Consider the following 13,734-nt stretch of genomic DNA (forward strand, 5'->3'; position numbering starts at 1 on the left):
TGTCACCACCACTTTGCCTTTTGTAGGGTTTCTTTTATTTTTTAAAGAAAGTGACAAAGACTGTATATTACTTCTGCATTTCCTAGAAACCAAAGATTTGAAGTGTTGGATAAAACATTAATCTGTAGAGTTATTTTTGTTTTTAGAAAGCAGTCTTAGAGGGTTGACTTCCTTTTTCTGGGGTCTTAAAGTTCGTTAAAAGTGCATTTTTAATCTTTCACATTCTTTTACCATCCAGAAAGGATATTTGCTTAATTGTGCCTAGAATCTGCCAGATCAGGGACGTGAAATATGAACTGTTTTCTGAATGTGGATGGGACTGGAACCTTCATTCCTAGTGCAGCCACAGATAATAAGATGTCTAAGAACACTCCACCTGATCAATAAAAAAGGAGAAGACTGAAATGTGATCCCAAAGGACCTCAGAAGTAGGTTTAGATAAAGATAATGAAATTCCCTGGAGACCCACCTGACATCTACACCTTTCTTCTCTAAGTCATTGGCTGGCTGCCCCTGACCTCAGCCAAGTTCCTAAAGACAAGATCAAGGCAATGAAGCAAGGCATGTAGCTTCTGGCTTCTGGTTTCTTGCAGACACCAACCCTGGGAATGAAGAGTTTGTTTTATCCATGTCTGGGACCATGGAGTTTACACACAGAATATCCCCAGGACCAGAACATGATTTGAAGGGGGAAGCTCAGAATGCTATTTTAATTACTGTATGATTCAGACAAGTGTATCGGGCAAATATAGTTGTAGTTATGCATGCCTGCTTGCTAAGTCACTTCAGTCATGTCCGACTCTTTGCAATAGCCCATAAGGCTCCTCTGTCCCTGGGATTCTCTAGGCAAGAACACTGGAGTGGGTTGCCATGCCCTCCTCCAGGGCATCTTCCTGACCTAGGGATGGAACCCACTCTCTTATGTCTCCTGCATTAGTAGGGGGGTTCTTTACCACTAGTGCCAGTTTTAGTTATAAAAGCTGCAAATATATATTTTCTCATTCAATAACCTGGGGAGAGAAGGTGAGGGAAAGGAAGAAAAGAGGGAAAGAAGGAAGGGGGAAAGAGGGATAAAGTCCTCAAGGACAGTTATAGTTGCATAGAAATAATAGAGCTGTAGACTGTGCTGAATGTACCAGGTATGCTTTCCTTTTTATTCCTTCTCTATTATAAATAGCCAGAGGGGAAAATCTGCCTTAGAAAAAGAAAGCAGATATTCAAGGGTGTCATTTCATTCTGGTTATTTGACAGCCTGAAGAGTGTTTAATTTTCTAAATAATAATGTTATATGCCAAAGTAAAGAAAAGGCGTGCAGTATAAAGCTTTCCAACGTTGTCCATGTTCTGACTAGTTATGTCTGCCTGAGAAAGTGCCTTTCCCTGTAGAACTGCTCTATCAAGAGTTGTAATGTCTGTGGACATAAAAAGGAACTGTAAATGTTGGAAGGCTGAAGAAACACATTTGGCAAGATAAAGGAAATTATCTCAGGATGTAAGGAGTAGCTGACCCATAATTATAATCATGTTCCATCATGTACAGATGGTATTATTTATAGTGAATGTTAACCAGTAACATTTGCTTGAAAATGGATATTAATCTGTTATTTGCTGCTTGCTGCTGCTCCAGGTCTCCTTTGTAGAAAAGTTTTACTTAACTGAATTATGAAGGGAGAGCAGGATAATGGAGCGATAATAAGCTTTTCAGATTGGCAGATCTACCACTTAGAAAGTGGCCTTGGGTAGGACATTAAACTCTTTGGAACTCAACTAGGTTCACTCAAATTTAAAAATGAGATGAATAATATATACTTTGAAGATGTTTCAGAGAAAGATCTAGCCTAATGCTTGGGATATAAACTTCAATAAAGACTGTTTTATTTCATTTTTCTCCCTTTCTGAGTAAAGTCTTTACGTAGCATAAAGTTGCTATGAGGAGCACTGAAAAGATCACTGGACCAGAAGTCAAGCGTTGTGTGCTGGTAACAGCTCTGCTATTAATCATGTGACTAGAAAAAGTCACTTTCTGGGCCCTAGGTTGCTTATCTGTTAAATGTAAAGATTAAAATCCGTTTCTGTTCTATGACTCCCTTATTCTAAATATATTTTAATGGACTGGAATTTCAACATTGGGAATGGTTGTCTAATAACTGCGTGTGTTCATGTGCTCAGTTGTGTCAGATTCTTTGTGGCCCCATGGACTGTAGCCTGCCAGGCTCCTCTGTGGAATTTTCCAGGCAAGAATACCGGAGTGGGTTGCCATTATCTTCCCGACCCAGGGATAGAACCTGCATCTCTTGCATCTCCTTCACTGGCAGGCAGATTGCTTACCACTAGCACCACCTGGGAACTCCCAACAATAACTGTACTAAGAATAAATAAATCAGTGTGAAAACAAATAAATGTTGATTTCCAAAGCCTATAATTAATAGTTATATCATTCACAGTATTGAACTGATAGATAGATCAATCAATCAATCACATTTTGAGGACTGAAATTCTCCTGACCAATCTTCATTTGTTTATTAATTAAAATCTATGATCCTGCAATTTGCATACAAATTGCAAAAGAAATATTACAAGAGTCTAGGCTGCTACAAGTTTTAAAGTATGAACTTAAGTCAACTTACTCAAAGAAATTCAGTGTGAAAATGGACTTTCTCCTTTAATCATGTGAGATGTTGAGTTTGATACAATTTTAATAGGGACTTCAGTGAGAAGAATTATCTCATTTTCCATATTTGGAATACTTCTATTTTTGTGTAGAAAGAAAAGTGTGCTATCCACTCTGGTATCCTCCGTGTTAAACTGATATGCACCTCGGATTTATTTTGTTCTCATTGTATAAACTCATACTTGACTTCAAAGGAAAGGGAAATACAAAATCTCTGTTTTCTAAGGGGCAGAAATCCTTTGTGTCAACTGGTTGACCCTTGATGTCAGGTCCTCTTGGAAGGCTTTTGTAGCAGGAGGCAGGGGACTTTTCCATGTGTTGATATTGTTTACATAGTCCAGTGGACCTGGCTGAGAATAAAAATCACATAAACTCAGGAAAGATTATGGTCCCATTTCCTGACCACAGGGGAGGTGATTGATACATCCAAGGAACCTCGGCTGCTCAGAGAAATTATTAAATATTCTGCCACGAGGGACACTTGGAAAGACTGAGGGAAAGAAAGAAAGAAGAAAGCGGAATATAGCCTTCTGGAGGTTTGTGGCAGGGGAAGAGGATCTGTTTGAGTCTGACAAGGGATTTGCCTCGGGGAATTTCCTGTCCAGCCCCGTTATTAGCAGGGTCTTTGTAGATTGCTCAATGACCCTGGGCTCCCCATTGGGTAGCTCCAGGGAAAGGCAGTGGGGGGACTCTTATACTTCCCCTCTAGGTCTCAGAAGGGTCCCCTTGTCTCAGTGTCTCTTTCAGGTTGGCAGAAGCCAGGACCCTGACACTTGCCTCAGATGGGACAGGCAGGCTCGGTGGCCGCGTAAACACGCTGTAACCAAGTTCTGGGCTAATTTTTACAGAGTTTCGTTTGCTCCCCAGAAGAACCGACGGTACTCAATGGTCTCCTGCGGGCCTGCCCCCACAAGAGCCTGGGGGCTCCTTTCCCCTAAGCCAGCACTGGCAGCGCGGGGGGCGGGGAAGAGGGGGTGGGGAAGGGTGGGAGGGCAGCGGTTTCCTCGCGCACCGCGCGATGTTCCTTAGTGAGCCGCTGAATGGGGAGCGCGGCTGTCCCCAAGCCGATTGGTACTTGCTTGTCAGGAAGAAACGCCGAGAGGTGGGAGTGCCTGGGGAGGGAGGCAGGCGGTCCCTACCGCAAGCGCGGGGAGCTGCCTTTCCGCCCCTCTGCCTGCCTTCCCAGCCTGGGCTTTGAGGAGTGGCTGAAGCTGCGGAGCGCTTGAGGAGCCTGTGAATGAACCCTCCTCCTCCTCCTCCTCCTCCTCGCCGAGTCTCCTCCTCGGCGCTGACGGTACAGTGATATAATGATGATGGGTGTCACAACCCGCATTTGAACTTGCAGGCGAGCTGCCCCGAGCCTTTCTGAGGAGGAACTCCAGTCGGGAGGGCGCAACAGCCGCGAACCTTCTTAGGTGCTGCGGACAGGCGTGGGGACGCGGATCTGCGGCCAGCCCCGCATCCTCCAGCACCATCCCGCACGCTTCCCCAGGACACCGCGCTTCCTATGTGACCCGCCCCGGCAACGCCGAGCCCAATCGCGCAGCGCTGAGGTGAATTTTCCCCCCAAACTGCAATAAGCCGCCTTTCAAGGTAATCACGTTTCTTTTGTTTCCCCTTAAAAAAAAAAAAAGAAAGAAAGAAAGAAAGAAAAGAACAAGAAAAACTTATAGAAAAAAAAAAATCGAGTTTAGAAAAAAAGTACATTGTGATTGGTAGAAGGCTTTAATTAAGGCAAAAAGAACTATCTTTGAGAAGTTAAGAAAATATAGGCACTGTAAAAAATGCAGGTAACTTTCAAAAGGATGTTTGGAGAGAGGACTACGGAGGGACCCTGGTGCTGAAAAAGATCCAGACAAAAGAAGCCCAGGGTGGGGTGGGGGTAGACCGACTAATGGAATTGGGGGAAGGGAGGGAAGGAAATGCGGAGACCCCCCCTAGAAACGTCGAGGGGTCTGGAGCTGGAGAGGACGGAGGGACCCTGGCACCTTGATCTTTTTGTTGTCGTTAACCTGCTCGAGGCAAAAGTTTGAATGGGGACTCCCGAGACTTGCCCACAAGCAAATCCCCGAAGCCGCCTTGGTGCAGGCCACCTGGTTCCCGGCCCCTGGTGTGTGGTCAATGCCCGCGTTCCTGGAAAGCCGCTCTCGGGCAGCTCCTGACAAGGCGATCCGGGTTCTGAGCGGACGTGACCCCCTCATCCCGCGGGCTGTCTGGGAGGCGGTCCGGTCTGGGGGAGGTGCAGGGTTCCCGGTCCGCGTCTCTTTGGCGACTTGAGGGCTGTCACGGCTCTCTCCGGTGCCCCTGGGTTCTTTTGTCCAGCGCGCCGTGCTCCGGAGCCGGCCAGGAGGGAGCAGGGGATGGGGGTGGGGTGTTTGGAGCGCCGCGGAGGTCTGCTCGGCGCCAGGGCGGGAAAAGCTTGCTCCGAACCAGTAGAGATGTGCAAGAATTTTAGCTCATTCTGAGAAGCGAGGTAGAGGCTTTTGCTCCCGTCTCAACCAGCAAGCCAGCGCTCAGGGCGCTTTTCAGACAAAGGTGGCGTGGGGACCCGAATCTGGGGCCTCCAGGATCAGCCCTCTTCGCCCGGACTACTGCAGCCCTCCTTTTCCTTCCATTTCCCCACCCCTCTCCCCGCTCGCGGCCCTAGTTGAGCAACTTTACTGGCGAGTCTTGCGGCGGCAGAGAGCGAGTGTCGGCAGCTCCGGGGGACGCCCTGGGCTGGAGCGCCCCACCGCCCTGCGGAGGCGTGGGCGCCGCCGGGCAGTATCCCTGGTGCGTGCGGGCTGGGGGGCATCAGGGTTGTCTAGGCTCACTGTGTCACTGGGCGTGGAGCGATCCCTGTGTCAGGCAGCGGAGAGCGAGGTAGAAAACTAGTGTCATCGCTTAAACTATGTGCTCTGGGATCCAGCTGCGCCCTAAGAAGTCCTGCAAGTTCCCGGGAGATGCTACGGGAGGGAGGAAACATCTACACGGCGCCTGGAGAGCTGTCCCGCCGTGCGCACACCCACAGGCGGAAAGACAGTCTGGCTATCTCTGTCCGCTTTCTCATCTTTGTCTCTACCTTTCTGTCTCCATCTTCTCTGTTTCCCTTCCCCTCTCCCAGCCTCCGCTCCGTCTCTTTCGCTCCTGCGTCCCCTCCCCCACCGCTGACAAATGAATGGCTAGTGTGAAATCCCTGCCTCCTCTGTCCGCGGAGGCAGGCAAGAAGGGAGGAGCGAGGGAGGCGGTGCGCTCCTTCGGATCGGCCCCCAGTTGGAGAGCTTCGAGCTTGCAGAACCCAGATGTCTAGGAATAGGGAGTTTTGTGACGGGTGTGGGCGCCCCCTGATGGAGAAATCCAGTACAGGTGGAGAAAAACGAGCTCACCCTCCCCCCTCCCCCCTCCCCCCGCCCCAAAACCAAACGAGCCTCTTTCACAGCCCTGCATTAAACGATGGAGGGCCATAGCTTCCCGTTTACTTTTCTACTTCGGAATCTGCGAAGTAAACCTAAGCGTTGGCAGGCCCAGGAAGGAGACGTCTTTGCCAAGGGCTGAAGCGCCTTCTCTTGAGTCCGCTGGGGTGTGCGCGGCGCTCCCGGGTCAAGCCTGCAGTTTGATAGACTAACACACGTGGCCAGGTTTCAGAGGGCTTGGTACTCTATCTTGGGCGTCCCTTTAAGAAAGATCATACAGATCTTTGGGAGATTTTACTAAGGCCCATGACCACTCGAAATCGATGCTAGGGCCCCGCCCAGACTATTGCCTCCATTTAAACTTTCTCAATTTCACAACACTCGTCGAGGACGGAAATTTGGGAGGAGGGCTCCGGGTGGAAAATACAGAGAAGGGAAGGACAGGAGCAGTGGGGAGAAAGGGAAGAAGAAAGGATGGGGCACATACACGCAAATAGCCAGGAGCGGACCGGCTGGGTTCGTTTCAAGGTTTGGACTGAATTTCACGTCTCATTTTAAGCCATTGTTTTAATCCCCAGAGCGGTAACAAATCCTACTGAAGCAGCGTGCTGGGGTTAGCGGGGGTAGGGGGGAGAGGCGGAGGAACTAGGCTTAGAGAGGGGGCGCTGGGGGTTTCTTTCCACTCCCCTGTCCCCGCGTAAAGGAACCGCATGGAGCGCTTCCCGCAGCGCCGGGGTTCACCAGCCGCCGCCACGTGGGCTGGGGCTTCAGCTCCCGGCCCGAGACGGGTGTGACTTCTTGGGCTCGGAGACAGCAGCACTGCTGGACCGGCAGTCCTACAGAGCCGCGGCTGGCTGGGCGCCTCCTGGGTCACCGCCCAGAGGCCGGTGGGGGCGTGGCTTTGGTCCTTCCGCGGGATCGGGGCGGGGCGGGGAGAGCCCGGCGGCCGCGCATCCCTTGTAAAAGGGCTAGTGGAGACTGCTGGAGCGGATCTGACTTCTATCCAGAGGGCGCTAAACACTTTTATTAAATAGGACCCCTTGATTTTTTTTTTTTCCCCCTCTTGCTTCTTGGGAGTGGGATGGAGTAGATTTTGCCTGGCGACAGGAAAGAAGTAAAGATTTACACCAAGCAAATTTGAGATGAGTTTATGATCTATATATTGACTTTTTAAAGATCGTTTTTAGTCAGTTACAAGATATTCACGTTCCGGATGTCATGAAGAGTTCGTCTAGCACCACAAGCAATTGCCATTGACAGGACTGATAGATTCCATGAGCGCAAACCTTAGGGGCTGTGGGTGTAACCCTGATCCCTTTGCAGCAGGAGCTTTTCGCTCCCGCCCGGCCCATGGTTGGAGCTCAGCTCATATTTATGAAATGACTGAGCGAAAGACTGCGGAATGTGGCGCAGAGTAGACGCTGCCACTTAGAGCTGCATTTTAGACTCGCCTACTTCTTCGCTTTATCTTGGAAGAACAGAGTTTTAATGATCTAGTGTGTTAGTCACTCAGTTGTGTCCGACCATTTGCGACCCCCGTGGACTGTAGTGCACCAGGCTCCTCTGTCCGTGGAATTCTCCAGGCAAGGATACTGGAGTGGGTAACCATTTCCATCTCCAGGGATTGAACCTGGGTCTCCTGCATTGCAGGCAGGTCTAGTCCGTCTTCTGACATCTAACTGATACACTTGCCGTTCAGTTTTGACTCCTTCTAAAAGCTGTGACCTAAATTCTTTTAAACATGCTTGGCAATTTTGCCAAACCTACAGTGAAAATATTCCTTTAAAGACTTAAAATAGGATGTTGTGAGATTAACATAAAAATAGGAAGGCATCAATGGAAGCAACTAGTGTTTGAGATGAAATTTGTTCCAGTTGGGGGAATATGTAACTTGGAATGTGAGAACATACCAAGCAGAAGGTCTCAGACTGAACTTCTGGTTCTGGTGCTATGTTTAAAAAAAAAAAAAGAAGAAGATTTTATGATTGTGTCCCAGCTAATACGGCAAAGGCTTCCATGGATTCCAAAGTAGTTGAGCAATTACTTCCTCCAGCAGGAAGTCCACGATCCTTAATCTTGTGGGTTCTGGGAAAAGGGATGAGAGTCAAGACAATTGCTAAAGATTTATGTAAGAATTCAAAGTTTTATTTTGTTTTTCTTAGTAAGTAAAATAAATTTAAAGTTAGCCCTAAATTGTATTTCCTACTTTTAAAGTGTAAAAAGAATATTAACTGTAATTCAAATTTAAGATTTTAAAAGAATCCCCCTGGATTTATATATGTTTACAGACATAGGTTTCGGTTTCTTCTTTTTCTCTGTGCCTACAAACTGGAAGGAAATACCTTTGATATCCTAGGATACCTACATCTGCATGCACCCTTGTAAGTTGTTTGGAAAAGACCTAAAAAGTTCATTTAAGGCTGAATATGATTAATGTTACAGATATACTCATTGTTCTTTCTTTCCTCACATTATTATGGTTAAGTACTTTGTGGTTAATGATTGGTCAGTAATTGAACATCAGAGCACAAAGATCAACCAACACTGTCACCCAGTAGCCATATAACTAAACTTTCCATACCTGGTGGGGTTTAAATATTTTTGTTAACTTTATTCATGGACAAACATCACTAAATACTGTATTTAAAATGGGATATTTCCCTATGACTGAACAGAACTTTTCCAGACACATGGTTCTTTTGAGGAAAACAATGAATGACTGCAGTAGGCTATTATTCCACCACCCACCTAGAGAAACCAGTTAGGAGTCACATACACTCACTATTGGGGGTGACTGGCTCTGGGATGAGAAAACATGTTGACTATTGGATAGATGTGTACTTTACCAGAAAATACAAGGTCTGTACTCTGATTTGGAATCAGAACAAGGAGAAGTAGAGATAAATGTCTTGACCAAGCTCCGCTTGTTAGTGAATGTTTGCCAGTTTCCTCTGGTAGCCTATATGTGGTTAATTACATATATGTGCATAATTACATATTACATATATGTTCTCCAGGTTTTTTTGACAGCTGTGTTCCTATTACTGAATGTGCCAAGAGTAGTTCCATTTCAGTGGTCAGTGCAAAGCATCTTTATGTGATGAGTTTGCTTCCCTGAAACTCTGCTGGCTAGATTGATCATCTTTAAAAGGGTGTAAATTAGGGAACTACATTTAAATTTATCTTTTTTCTGTATCTATATACATCCTACTTCATTCTTCTAAGAATTTTAAGAGGTGGTTACATCTATAAATTTATGATTGCATAGTTTATAATAAACTATGTAAGCATATAAAATATGTTATCTTTTTATTATTAAATTACTGAGTTGGTATTTATTACATGTGGTAATAGTAGAATGAGCACTAGGCTTAGAATCAGAAAGCTTGAGTTGCAATTCCTAGTTGAGAAAACCAAGTTAAGACACAACTTTGGGGCATTTGGTGTCAAAATCTATGAAATGGATATACATTTATAAACAACAAAAGGGTAAGTACCTATGAAAGGGCTCTCATAAATAACTCCACAAATAAATAGTGTTAAGATATATATCCCTGGGGCTCGTCTTGATCTAATTCTATAATCCTAATATTAACAGCATTACCCAAATCATGTATTTCCTACTAAACCTGTAAAATGAGTTAGAGAGGGACATACTGTTCTCAGAATTGTCTAGTTTCACACTTGTATGTGGAATCTAAAAAAACCAATACAAATGAACTTATTTATAAAACAGAAAGAGGCTCACAGACATAAAAAAACAAATTTAGGTTTACCAAGGTGGAAACAGGGGAAGGGATAAATTAGGAGTTTGGGTTAACAGGACAATATATAAAATAAATGAACAACAAAGACCCACTGTATAGCACAGGCAACTATAAGATATTCAATATCTTGTAATAACCTATCATGGAAAAGAATCTAATAAAAGATTATATATATAACTGCGTATATATGTATATATATAATGTATATATATATAACTGAATCACTTTGCTGGGCAGCTGAAACTGACACAACATTGTAAAGAAAGTATACTTCAATTAAAAAAAAAAGAATTGTCTAGTTTCATTGACTAGAAGACAGAGTCCATAAACAGACTCAAATAAACATGGAAATTCAGTGGAAATGAAAAATTATTCAGTAAATGACTTGGGCACAACTGATTGGCCCACTCAAAATACAAATTTTATCTTTACCTCATTTATCCCAGAATAAAATTAAGATGGATCTCATATGAAATGTAGGGAGTGAAAAAATAACCTTTTAAAAAAATAACTAGAGGAAATTATAAAATGTTTAAAATAATAAGCTAGGAGAAAAGAAACCCTTGATAAGGAAAAGGTGTAACCCAAAAGCTATACTGGAAAAGATTGATAAATCTGACTAAATACAAATTAAATTATTTACACAAAACACATAACACATCTAGAAAATGTCAGCAACGTAAGAGAAACAAAGACCTAACAACTATTTTGATATGCCAGGAACTTTTACAAAAGCATATACCACAGCCCATCAAAAAGAAAAATTGGCAAATGTTTTGTGTGTAGACTGCTGGCAGAAAGGGAACAATAAATGTTTTAAAATCATATGAAAAATTGCTTAGTCTCATTCATAATTAAAGACATAATAATTGAAACAGCAGTTTATTCTGTGCCATTTTCATCAATCAGCTGTAAAGATAAAGTTTAATAAAAGTTTGTGTTGGTCAAGTTGCGGGGAAACTGGATCTCTTATATATGTAAATAGGTTCATCCTCTTTAGAAAGTGATTTGGTAATAGCTATAATTTTTTTTAATGCATATACATTTTGACCCAGCAATTCCACTTCTAGGTATTGTCATGTAGATATTGGTAGGAATGTCACTCAAGACAAATGGACAAGAACGCCCTTTTGCAGCATTGTTTCTCATTGCAAAAATCTGGAGACACCTTAAAGGCTCATCACAGGAACTGTATGATAAAAGATGATACGTTCATGTAGGAGAAAATTATGCAGCTGTTAAAAGTAACAGACAAACTGTATTAGCTGATTCAGAACATTCTCAGAGATAAACAGTATTTTAACTAAGAAAGTAATGTGCCAAATAGTGTATAATGTGCACATAATTGGCTTCCCAGGTGGCTCAGTGGGTAAAGAATCCCCCTGCAATGCAAGAGCTGCAGCAAATATGGGTTCGATCCCTGACTTGGGAAAATCCCTGGAGAAGGCCATGGCAACCCACTCCAGTATTCTTGCCTGGAGAATCCCATGAACAGAGGAGCCTGGCAGGCTACAGTCCACAGGGTTGCAAAGAGTTGGACATGATTGAAGTGACTGAGCACGCATGCATGCATGCACATAATTACATACAAAATGGGCATATTCATTCATTCGACCAATATTACTGGGTGTCCTGGGCATTGTGGATACAACAATGAACAGAACATCAAAGACTGCCTTCCTGGAGCTTATATTGTGGCAGGCAGAGAAGGGCAGTTCCCAAATATACATATACAGTGGTGAGATGTGCTATGATGAAAATAGAACATGAGAAAGGGAATGGAAAGTGCAGTGTGTTTTACATCAAGGAGGGCACAGGCAGTGAACACAGCAATACTAAGGAGCAGTGACATGAAAAAACTTAGCCAAGTCCAGGTGCAGTAATCCATACCTATGTTTGTGGTAATTTCACATGGTGCTATTTATTCGTGGGAAGCAAATTCATGACACTGTATGCTTAAACCATGATATCTTTCTCTGCATTACAGTGATCCTCCTTTGTGTAAGCACCACATGGCAACATGAGAGACAATGCTCTTTGCATCCACTTTGTGGCTGAGGTATTCTGAACAATTGGTTGTCTAGGGTAACTAATTCGAGAACTGGAAGACAAACCACTGGGTCTGCATCCTTAAGTCACCCTTTGCTCAGTGGAGCTTCCCCAAGATCAAGGGAGAATACTAAATATCTGTTTACTAAAACCTTGGCTCTCTCTTTCGCTGAGGCAGCCTACCCCTGGCATGACCCTTATCCCCTTTGCAGACGTTTCTCATGGATAGGAATCCTGTTGACCTTGTCTCTCATGTCTCCTAGGCAATTAAACAACCTCAGTCAGCTGTGACTTGATTGTTCAATGACTTTTTCCTCTTCTCATTGACTTCACTGGAATAGAAGACTAAATATAGGCACCGGCTCTCATATCTCCCAGGTCTTTCTATGCAGTCAGACTTGTTATCACTAACAGATAATGCTTACAAGACCCACACAGAAGAGCAGAAGAATGAAAATGGGGGTTGGAGTGGTGCTAAAAACAAAGAAGCTTCAGAAAGTGTCTCATTTTGTAAAATCAAAGAAGGCAAATGGTGTGCTTAAACAACCATGACCATGAACACAGACTTATGAAAATTAGAGAAATGGAATGATGTCCATGGCCTGTAAGGAAGAGGCAGTGAAAACATAGTTCTGAGATCAGAAGTTTGGGAATTTGAGTTGCAAACTCTGGTGACTACAGGGAATAGGCATGGAGTAGAAATGGACGAGAGGCCAACTGGGGCATTGATAACCTTGAGCTCACAGAGCCAAGGCCAGGGCCTGCTGCTTGCTTAGTGCTAATGATTGGCCAGCTAGAATATGGACCTCTAATTGTTAGGTCTGATTTTCCAAAAGAAGTCCGAGATCGGGGGCTTAGTGTGAACACTCCAATTTTTAAATGTTGGCAACTTAATTTATGCAAATGTATTTAAAATATGACTGATCTCTCCCTTGCTCTTTTAATGCACCAACTTCCTTCCCTAACCTTGCCTTACTGGCAGTCTTACTTGGGCAAGTGATGAGTATACTTGTTAAATAGATGAAGAACTACTTCCTCCTCTCCCTAAAAAAAAAAAAAAAGCCACTTTTATAAGGATGGAGTATCCTTATAAAAGAGTTAGACTTTTAAGTATCTGCTTTGGGTGGAAAATTGTGATGCAGAAGACCCATTCTTGGTCAGGATTGCATCTTCTCCACTGGTTTTGTTACAACATGTTGACACTCCAGATATCGCAAACATCAGATATTATTGAGTCATGGCCAATGTTAACTGTATTTCATGTGTTAATTAGCCCACTCACCCATGTTTAAAGAGATTGTTGATGCTTCTCTTCAGAGTGTATTTCTGAATAGAAAATGAGGGGGTGTTGCTCATGCATTTGGTCAGCAAACCTCCCTCAAAGCAACTACTCTGAAGCTGGCACTGTGGAAATATTGTGGGAATTAGTAAGTTGAATATGACACTGACTCTGCTTTTCAGAAAGCTACTGTTCTACATAGGAGATAAAACATATTTCTAAGTAATGATTCAAAGGACATAATGATAAATTGTAGGACAATTTACTGTGAGCATGAAGGTGTACAAAGTTATAGTAATAACCCAGGTTATAATTTTCAAATCCAAGAGCTTTAAGTATTCTTTTTACTACTAGTGATATGAAACCAGGAACTTCTCACTGGTAGAAAGCTTGAATTAGGAATTTTAATAATAAATACTGAGTACTGAATATACTGTGTATCACCAAGCTATATTTTATATGCATTGTTTTATCAATTCTCATTATACTGTTTAGTAACTTACCCCAAATCTCAGAGTATAAGCAGAAAATTCAGAACTCAAATTCAGGGCTCTTTGACAATGGAGCCCAGACTTTT

At 43.7% G+C, this 13,734-nt stretch overlaps 1 protein-coding gene across 4 annotated transcripts in view; it reads left to right on the plus strand.

Moving 5' to 3' along the window:
• The first annotated feature begins 3,669 nt into the window (after positions 1 to 3,669).
• The window catches only part of VCAN (versican), a 120,555-nt gene continuing 110,490 nt past the window's right edge, over positions 3,670 to 13,734 (plus strand). Inside the window, exon 1 of one of the 4 annotated variants that reach the window (XM_019965391.2) lies at positions 3,670 to 4,263. The gene's annotated coding sequence lies outside the window, so the exon portion shown is untranslated. The remainder of the gene's footprint in view (positions 4,264 to 13,734) is intronic. The other 3 variants (XM_019965393.2, XM_019965392.2, XM_070794009.1) reach the window with 3 other exon arrangements.

This window comes from Bos indicus, chromosome 7 (genome assembly GCF_029378745.1).
Source record: "Bos indicus isolate NIAB-ARS_2022 breed Sahiwal x Tharparkar chromosome 7, NIAB-ARS_B.indTharparkar_mat_pri_1.0, whole genome shotgun sequence".
Classification (NCBI taxonomy): Eukaryota; Metazoa; Chordata; class Mammalia; order Artiodactyla; family Bovidae; genus Bos; species Bos indicus.